Here is a 10,762-nt window from a genome sequence, read left to right as displayed (position 1 = left end):
TTAGAAAAGTTAGATGCCTGCAAGTCACCAGGGCCTGATGAAATGCATCCTAGAATACTCAAGGAGTTAATAGAGGACGTATCTGAGCCTCTAGCTATTATCTTTGGGAAATCATGGGAGACGGGGGAGATTCCAGAAGACTGGAAGGGGGCAAATATAGTGCCCATCTATAAAAAGGGAAATAAAAACAACCCAGGAAACTACAGACCAGTTAGTTTAACTTCTGTGCCAGGGAAGATAATGGAGCAGATAATTAAAGAAATCATCTGCAAACACTTGGAAGGTGGTAATGTGATAGGGAATAGCCAGCATGGATTTGTAAAGAACAAATCGTGTCAAACTAATCTGATAGCATTCTTTGATAGGATAACGAGCCTTGTGGATAAGGGAGAAGCGGTGGATGTGATATACCTAGACTTTAGTAAGGCATTTGATACGGTCTCACATGATATTCTTATAGATAAACTAGGAAAGTACAATTTAGATGGGGCTACTATAAGGTGGGTGCATAACTGGCTGGATAACCATACTCAGAGAGTAGTTATTAATGGCTCCCAATCCTGCTGGAAAGGTATAACAAGTGGGTGTCCGCAGGGGTCTGTTTTGGGACCGGCTCTGTTCAATATCTTCATCAATGATTTAGATGTTGGCATAGAAAGTACACTTATTAAGTTTGCGGACAATACCAAACTGGGAGAGATTGCAACTGCTTTGGAGGACAGGGTCAAAATTCAAAACGATCTGGACAAATTGGAGAAATGGTCTGAGGTAAACAGGATGAAGTTCAATAAAGATAAATGCAAAGTGCTCCACTTAGGAAGGAACCATCAGTTTCACACATACAGAATGGGAGGAGACTGTCTAGGAAGGAGTATGGCAGAAAGAGATCTAGGGGTCATAGTGGACCACAAGCTTAATATGAGTCAACAGTGTGATACTGTTGCAATAAAAGCAAATGTGATTCTGGGTTGCATTAACAGGTGTGTTGTAAACAAGACACGAGAAGTCATTCTTCCACTTTACTCTGGGCTGGTTAGGCCTCAGCTGGAGTATTGTGTCCAGTTCTGGGCACCACATTTCAAGAAAGATGTGGAGAAACTGGAGAGGGTCCAGAGAAGAGCAACGAGAATGATTAAAGGTCTTGAGAACATGACCTATGAAGGAAGGCTGAAGGAATTGGGTTTGTTTAGTTTGGAAAAGAGAAGACTGAGAGGGGACATGATAGCAGTTTTCAGGTATCTAAAAGGGTGTCATCAGGAGGAGGGAGAAAACTTGTTCACCTTAGCCTCCAATGATAGAACAAGAAGCAATGGGCTTAAACTGCAGCAAGGGAGATTTAGGTTGGACATTAGGAAAAAGTTCCTAACTGTCAGAGTAGTTAAACACTGGAATAGATTGCCTAGGAAGTTGTGGAATCTCCATCTCTGGAGATATTTAAGAGTAGGTTAGATAAATGTCTATTAGGGATGGTCTAGACAGTATTTGGTCCTGCCATGAGGGCAGGGGACTGGACTCGATGACCTCTCGAGGTCCCTTATGAGTCTATGAGTGCCAGGGCAGGGAACACTAAAATAGCACAGATTGAAACAGTTCTGATAGTTGTCCCACTCCTGTCCCACAGCACACCAGCAGCCTTTCACAGTCTCCCAGGATGTGTGCCTGGGAACTATGAGATAGGACCTCAGAGAGCATTGCAACTGGAATGGTTTAGAACAGCACTTGTTCAGATGCAGGGCACAGTGGCAGTGGACACGTGGATGGCATGGGCACATCAAACTGTCTGTGCTTAAACCCGTGGAATCTCAGTATACCAGTAAAGATGCAGCCTAGATGGCCTGACTCCTTCACAGTAGAGGAGGGTCCACTGTGTTGGGGCCCTTTTTTGCATCCCCTATGATGTGGATAGGAAAGGATCTAACCATAAGAATCAGAGGGGCAGTTGTGTTAGTCTGGGTCTGTAAAAGCAGCAAAGAGTCCTGTGGCACCTTATAGGAGTCTTCTTATGGCTGAACAGCAGAGTCCTGTGGCACGTCTGTTAGTCTATAAGGTGCCACAGGACTCTTCTCTGTTTAGCCATAAGACTCCTTCATACATTTATGGACTGCACCCACAATTGGGGTGGAGTGGGTGAGGGGAGAAGATTCAGTCAAGCAAGCAATCAGCTTGGAGGAACCGTCTTACTGCAGGTGTTTGAAAATAAAAACAAAACCATTTCTGATATTACTGGATTCACCCATGGGTGATAAGACAAATAATACACACATTCCTAAAGTACATTGCTTTCTGCTAAAGCAGGAAATCTCACACCGTGGTGATACATCTTTAAAGCAGTTCTGAAATGCCTAACACTATCCATGTGTAGCAGGGTGGACCTCTGCTCCTGCCCTGAAGGGGTTAAAACCAGCCCTGGGACGGGGCTGGGGCTGGAGAAAGCAGCCTTTAGGCTGGGCTGATTGGGGAAGTGGCTGCAGCTGGGGCCACGCCCCAAACTGAGCCACGGGGCCTAATAAAAAGACCAGGGAAGCCAAGGGCAGGCAGTCTCTCTCTGATTGGAGAGGAAGACAGGCCTGGCTGCTTGGGAACTCACCCAGGGGACCTAGAGGAAGGCAGGGCTGGGGGAAGGCCTTAGGAGCTCGGAAGTCCTAGGCCAGCAACTCCCCAGGCTGCAGAGCTGATTCTAGGTCTCCAAGGTACTGGGCTTGAAGAGGGGCATCCGGAGGGTGGGTAGAGGCAGCCAGTCCAAACTCCTTTGTTGCCTATGATGATTGGCTGATACACTGCAGTCTGCCCCAGGGCACGGGGGCTAAAGAGAGACTGACAGTAGCCATGACTGAGGCAAAGAGGGGATAGTGGGGAGAGAGTTCCCCTGGGAGGGGGGAGACCCAGTTAAAGTGGCACTGGGGTCCAGGGAGGGACATGGGGGCCAGCAGCAGACAGGTGGATCACTGGCCTGCAGAGGGTGCTCTGGGCTGGAATTTGAGCTAATTCCCTGAAGTCACCAGCAGGAGGTGCTGCAGGGGTGAGTCCACATGTTTACACCATATATAATTTCAGTGGTCACTGAAACTGTGTGTGTGTGTGTACATATTTGAAATCTAGTCATTGTATAGAAATGAATTAAAAGATCCAGATCTGGCATCTACCTCAGAGTCCCTCTGACAATTTTGGAGAATCAATCTCTCCCAATTCACTGAAATCTGTCTGTGTCCTGTTACTGATTCAAAGACCTACATAAACAATCAGGGGAAGTGACTATGCAAATTCATCTTCATAGGTGGCCCCTTGTGCCTTGTTGATGTTAGTGGGGCTCTGTCCATGTAGATGAGGCAGCAGGAAGCTAACCTAACTGACTATACACAAAGTGCCACCTCATGCACAAAGTAACCAGATTGGGGAAAAACAGAAAGAAATGTTTTTTTATCACTAATCGTGTTCAGATATAGTCATCTTGGGCTGTGTCTGGCCTACACACTTCACTTAAAATACTCTCTTTGCTACCACTGGTGCAGCATCAGTGAAGGGAGTGCCAATATAGATCCACCACCACCATTTTAAGCACAATGCCATGTAGTCCTGGTTTAGAGAAGGTCTAGACAACATGGTGCTGAAAATGCTTGTGGGCCACAGCCCCTGGTCTATACTAGCACTCCCATGGTTGGCAGTAACCAGTGGAGCTGTACTGGTGAAGAAGTCTAGTGTATGCAAGGTCTTAGGTATCACTTGTAGCAATAGTAGGTCGAACAATGGCAGACTGAAATGTGATTTTTTTTTTTTAACTGGCACTATCCGTTTAAGAGTACACAACATCCATACAGAGCACCTTAGGCCCAAAAAGATGACGACATGCAGACTAGACCTTGGATGCAAACATAGGCTTGTGAAAAGTACCTTGGAAACATGAATAAACAAAGTTAGCTGGGAAATATGACCTGATTCAGATCCTTCTCAAGTCAATGGCAAAACTCCCTTTGAATTCTTTTGGAGAAGGATTGGGCCCATAAGGTTTATGTCTCATCTTAAAGAGACATGTTCCTGAAGATCCACATAGGAGTCTTCCGAGAGAAACATTTTATCATATGGAATGTCTCTGGGATTCAGCCTTCAATGAGAACTGTGCTTAGATCACAGATGGGATGTTTTTTCCCATAATTCACAAAATGGGCTATTTCCACCACTTCATTTCCCCCCCACACACACTTTTTATATTTTGCAAATAGTAATTGTGTGGGTAAAGGGGCTGAAAACCCAATAGCCTTTAAAACAGTACTTACAATCTCTTAATGGTGCTTATAATTTTTGCTGTTTAGTAAATACATCACTGAAAATGTAATTCTTTTGAGAAATTAATGTGTAGTTAATTTTAATCTGAGCGGTTTGTTTTATGTACTTTACACACTTATCTTTTCTGTTTTCTCTGACAAGCTATAAAATTCCTTGTTATCAATTGATTTGTTGCATCAGGTCTGGGTGTACTTTCTTGACTCAAATTCGGCAGCTTCTGCTGATCCTCACTGGTGGTCACATTATTGGTTGTTCTGCTTTGTTTCCAGCTGCTAAGTCACATTAAACAAAGCCAAAAATACATTAACTACTTTCCTAAAATTGCTTTTCCCTACATAAGCCATTGCGGTAGCTGGCACAGGGCTGTTATTCTATTGCCAATGGGATAAATAGAAGATAGTCTATTCAACCACGAACAGGAGAGAAGGTGCCCATCAGAGAATCTCTCTATTCAGTTGTGGTTCATGCTATGAAAAAAGTTTGAGAGCCCCATGTGGCTTTATAATTTCATGACTGGAAATGTATTCCCTCAGCTAAGCCTCGCCCAGTGGTCTCATTGTTGACGGAAGGCCTTCTAGCAGTGATCTGGGATTCCTTTTGGTATCAGTGATGCAGTTTCTGTCTCCTTTTGTGTTACCAGGCTATCAACTATTGTCAGCATTTTGGGGGGGTTTCCCCAGTTTTTTGTTATGGAATATTGAGCTTAGTTTAGGGGTCACTTATACAGAACTTCAAGCTTACTGCTATACAGAGCAGCCCAGAAGTTCAAGTCCAAAATCAATATGGCAAATCAAAGTGCCTGATCAGACACTCCATTCACGCAATGGGAATCTTCACATTGACTTCAGTGGGCTTTCGGTCGGGCCTTTAACACTGTTTCTAGCTTATATAAAATCATAGATGGAAAAACTCTTCACCATAGATAAAAGCTTGCTATTCTGACAATACTGAATCACATTAATGCTGAATTGAAGTATACGTATGTTACATTTTAACAGTCAGTCTCACTGTTCAATGCTCATTTATCTTATTCTCAGACCCTTTGGAAAATGTGCACCATGATCTTTCAGCTATGCTAACTTACACATTGCCCTACCCAGGTACATCTTCAAGTCTTGTTGTTAATGCTCTTAAGTCTGAGGTGTGATCACACTCATTAGCACATTCTAATTGTGAGAAAACCATACCCTTGTAATTAGTTTGTGCCAGCCTGGACTATACATAACTGCATTTCTTAGGGTGGAATTCACATGTTGTGTGCAGGGCTAGCTCAAGGCCCTACACCAAGGGTCGGCAACATCTGGCACGCAGCTTGCCAGGATAAGCACCCTGGCAGGCCGGGCCAGTTTGTTTACCTGCTGCGTCAGCAGGTTCAGCCAATCGTGGCTCCCACTGGCCACAGTTTGCCGTCCCAGGCCAATGGGGATAGCGGGAAGCCACGGCCTGCACATCCATCAGCCTGTACCCCTTCCCGCAGCACCCATTGGCCTGGGACAATGAACTGCAGCCAGTGGGAGCCATGGTCGGTCAAACCTGCCAACGTGGTAGGTAGGTAAACTGGTCCAGCCCACCAGGGTGGTTGCCCTGGCAAGCCACGTGCCAGAGGTTGCCAACTCCTGCCCTACACATTACTTAAACCCCACATATGGTGTTGTGCTCGGGGTCATCTGGCATATGCAACCCATACACACTACATCAGAGGTTGGCAACCCCTACACTACATAATAGTCCAGTGCAGAAGGCTGAAATAGGGGCAGGCCAGGGCAGGAGTTGCACATCCACATCTGTGCAGATCCAATGACAGTGGTACCTTGTGCAACTGGTGAGCAGGTACAAGGCCATCCTTACCCATACACAAAGTACACAGCTGCGCAGGGCACCAGGAAATTTGGGCTGGTGCCCTGCGGAGCTGCGTGCTGCTCCAGCCCCCGCTCCTGCTCTTCCAGGGCCTCCGCCCCAGCCCCACCTCTTCCAAGCCCCCACTCCCCTGAGGACTCCAGAAGCGATTGGGCCTGCACTCACTGGTAAGTAGAGCAACCCGGGCCCCAGTCTGCTCCGCTCACCCCATAAAGCGGAGCAGGCTGGGGCCAGGTCTCTCCACTTCCCACCAATCCCCCTCCCCTCCCGGAGGCCTGGGACCTGGGGCAGGGCGCCACACAGCCCCCCTGTGGAGGTCTGTGGCCAGCCCTTCTCCCCCGCTTCCTCCCATGGAGGCCTGGGGACCCACACAGCCCCCCCACAGCACCAAAATAACTAGGGACAGCCCTGAGCAGGTACTGTGGATGCACTCTGGCCTTGGAACTTCACCTCCCAATCCCTCCACATTGCACCCCCATAGAGCCCAGCTACTCAGGCTTTATGAGGGTGGATATAAACCTCGGTGTTTTAGACGAAGTGAGTTTGCAATCATGCTGCCCATGATTTAATGCATAGCTGTTGCAAAGCAAAAAGATGGCAGAGCTGAGAGATCTAACAGCTGTGCAAACAGGCTCAAGGATTTAAAATTCTGGAAGCTATATCTTCAGGAAAGCCTTTTAAAAAAATTCCCCAATACCACATCTGTTGTCATCAAATTGTCATTATGACATGATATTTAAGATGATTTAATAGGTTTATTGCAGAGTAAGAATCTTGGAGTTTGATTAAACGATGGTGCATTAAAGGAATTTAACCCTTTAAATGATATTCTGACAAAGCGGAGCCAAAACAGTTCATTATATAGCAGGAACACACACATACGTACGTGTGTGAATGTGTGTATGCATATATACACGAGTGCACACACAAATTAGTGGTATAAGATCGTAGAGTCACATCCCTGTGCATTAGTTGTACACATCCCTGTGCATCCTCTGTGCATTAGTTACCCTCTGGAAAAATTGATTCCACCCTCTCCTGCACAATATATCTTCATTTAGTAGACACGGCTTCTTTCTAATTTAATTACTTCCCACCTAAGGCTTTGAATTAATGGATGGCTGCAAAACAAGGGATTCTTCTATTAGAAACAGCCTGGTGAAGGTTTATGGGAAAGGTCTGACTCAGTTACTAATTGAGGGTGACTTCTAAGCAAAGGTCCACAGTAGGGAAAGCGTGATCCTTTGTGCACTGAATTTCCATGTGGCGGAGTGTTTCTTTCACCTTCAGTTCCCTGTGTAGCTATTGGTTTCCTCTAGACATTCAGGCTTCTCATTGCAAATCTCCGTGGTCTTAATGACTGAATAGTCTGCAATTCAAAGAACCCTTCTCCTTAAGCCTCTTTGCATGTTCTGGTTCTACAGGATGGGGCTGATAATAGGATGGGTTTCTGTCAATGAGTCACAGTCTATAAACTTCCTTTTTACTTCTCCCTTCAGGACCATATTATTATAACCGATGTCTCATATGTTAATGTAAAACACTAGCAAAATGTGTCTTTGGCTGATCCACAGAGGCTAGCTACCTGACATGCTCAAGTCTTAGTCCTATCACTCAGCTGTGCTCTGTAGCTGGAAGTTCAGGGATCAGTCTCTGCTGATGTCTAAACTTCATGATTGTTACACAAAACAGTGAGGTATGTTTAAGCTTTGAGATGGCTATTTACTGAAATTGTGCCTGATGACTCTGTGCTAGTCATTAAAATCCGTTACCTTTATTTGGCTACATCTATAACAAAACAGTTTTCTTATTTGCTTTTTCCCTGCACAATTGTGTTTTCTACAAACATGCGGAATGGGAACCAATTACTTCTGAAATTAAATAAAGTTTGTTTCAAAATTAGAAGGGACTTCAGCAACCAAGATTTTTTTTAAAAGGCTCGAGTAATAAAGAATAATTGGAAGAGAAAAAATATCACTGCAGGTTGTATATTGCCACTTCCTCCTGCATTGCAGTTAATGCAAACCTTTGATTAGCCTTCTGAAAAGACCACACATTGAATAATTTGAAGCAAAAGGTTAATGGTGTTATTACAACTATTACCCCTTTTAAAATCATTATCCTCTTGTTTTTTATGTCTATATTACCTTCACCTTTCCATGAACCCACTTTACCAGCTGTTTCCCTCTGTCATAAAGTTTGCTGAACATCATCCTAGGAATAGAATAAATGCCATGCTTTATCAATCAAGCCTAAGGGAATTCGCAGCTTCTCATAACCCAAACTGTAAAGGGAGATTATTACAAAGTTTCTATTTTGATTTTTAAATTGGCTATAAGTGAAATATGTACCTAATGTCAAGGTGTAAAATGATACAATAATGGCTGCTTTTGCTCTGGAAGTTTTACAGATTGGCAACGTGTGAAACTTAAAGACTGTACAAAAATCAAATTCAATTCTTTTTAAAAATTGCATATATAAGGGGAGACAAGGGAAAATTCCAGGCAAATAATCCCAAGCAAACAGTGGGAAAATACACAAAGTTTAAACAAAAAAGGGTACTAGATGGAGATATTAATGTGTCAAACTATCAACAGTACTAACATGACTTAGAAGTCTTAAGTCTCATTTTCAAAAGTGATTTTAGGGATAATCTTCAAAAGAACTAAGTGATGTTGGATGGAGCCAAAGTCCCATTGACTTTCAGCGAGACTCAGTAGTAAGTGCCTGAAGTCGAGATCCTCAAATATATTTAGGCACCTAATTCCTATTGAAATAAGTGAGAGTTAGGCACCTAAATCCTTTGAGGATGTAGTCACTTCTGAAAATGTACGTGAAGCTCCTAAGTCACTTAGGCCCTTCTAAAGCTATTACCTATTATTTTGAGACACTAAGGGCCAGATTTTCAAAGGAACTCAACTCCCACTTAGGTACCTAAATGAAGTTGCTTGTGAGAATAACTGGAGATGCTGGAGCTGAGTACTTCTGCAAAGCTGGCTACTTCATGTAAGTGCCTAAATGGGAGCTGAGCTCTTGAAAACCCCAGCCATAAAGGCCAATCCTACCCACAACCTTCCTGTACCTGCACCAATCCTGGATGCTGCTAAACTGATACAACTCTTTTGAGTAGGGAGCTGGAGAGAAGGGAGAGGGTGGTGTTGGAGTCTCTTTATTAAGGTTTCCTTGACAGATTCATACATTATAAAGCCAGAAGGGACTACTGTGATCGTCTAGCAAGACCCCCTGCATAACGCAGGCCACATGACTTCCCTGAATTAATTCCTGTTTGAACTAGACCATATCATCTAGGAGAACACCCAGTCTTGACTTAAAAATTGCCAGTAATGGAGAATTCCCCACAGCCCTTTGGTAAATTGTTCCAGTGGTTAATTACACTCACTGTTAAAAATTTTACTCCAGGGAGGTAAAAAATTAAGCTCAGTGACAACTCTTGGCCTATGAACAGCTGGTTCGATAGGGAAGGGTGGGGCAGTGGTTCAGCAGTAACATTGCTGGGTTCCTCAAGCTGGAAAATGTAGACATATTACTGTGAACCTACTGACCCTAGGCCTCTGTCTGAATGTGGACGAGCCAGCACAATTCCCAAGTCTGATAAATTCACTCTTTTATTGCAAATACAGCAAAGAGCCCTGGATGTTTTCTCAGTGACGCTGAGCTTTACAGCAGCAGTAGAGATGGCATAACTGGGTATAAGCGCAATTGTGGAGGCGGTGGAATACAGTGCTAATTCGGGTTTGGTTATCCTTACAGCACCTACGGACCCATATTAGCAGTTGTGGTCACTTTTGTGACCACCCTTTCTTCAGTCTGTAATGGTCTAGTTGCTGAGCTTTGTTCTGTCTTGTTCATTTGTTTCATTTAATTCAACACACTGTAATTCAACCAAGTATATCTGATAAAAAGCACAGGGAGCTGATACTCATTTACTCCAGCACCACTCCACACCAGTGGTTCTCAAACTTTTTTTTTCACAGATCACTTGAAAATTGCTGAGGGTCTTGGCGGGCCACTTAATGATCTTTCCAAATGTTGTTTGTACCATTAGCTAACTATTGTAAAGCGCTTTGGATAAAAGCACTATATATACAAAAAATAATAATAATAACTAACTTTTTTTGTTCTATAAATAAAAGTACACAATTCATATTTTAATATCAGTAGTCTTACTTTTCTAACGCGATGGATGTGCCCTCTCCCCTGCTGCGGCAGCCCCCAAGCTGAGGCTGTGAAGGAAGGGGGTCTCTCCCTCTCTCCCCCGCCATCACAGCCCCCGAGCAGGGAGGAACGGCCATCTCTCCCTGGCAGCCACAGCCCTGGTGCTGGAGAAAGTCACCTTTCTCTTGCCACCGCAGCCCTGAATGTCCCAAATTCCCCCCACCCCCAGTTCTCACTCCACTGCCTCCTCCCATCTACTCCCTATTCCCCCAAGGTCACTACTTCACCTTACATGTGTGTTTTCTCCAGGGTCCAGGCACCTAATTAGTAGAGCCACGCCTGCCCAGCTCCACTAATTAGGTGGGTGGCCCTTCATTCTCTTGTGTGTGGCCGCCCAGGCACGCACCTTAGAGGGAAATATCCGTTGACCACCTGAATGGAGCCTGCA

Source organism: Gopherus evgoodei, chromosome 10 (genome assembly GCF_007399415.2).
Source record: "Gopherus evgoodei ecotype Sinaloan lineage chromosome 10, rGopEvg1_v1.p, whole genome shotgun sequence".
In the NCBI taxonomy this organism is placed as follows: domain Eukaryota; kingdom Metazoa; phylum Chordata; order Testudines; family Testudinidae; genus Gopherus; species Gopherus evgoodei.
The sequence above is the reverse complement of the archived record's forward strand: the minus strand, read 5'-3'. Positions refer to the sequence as shown.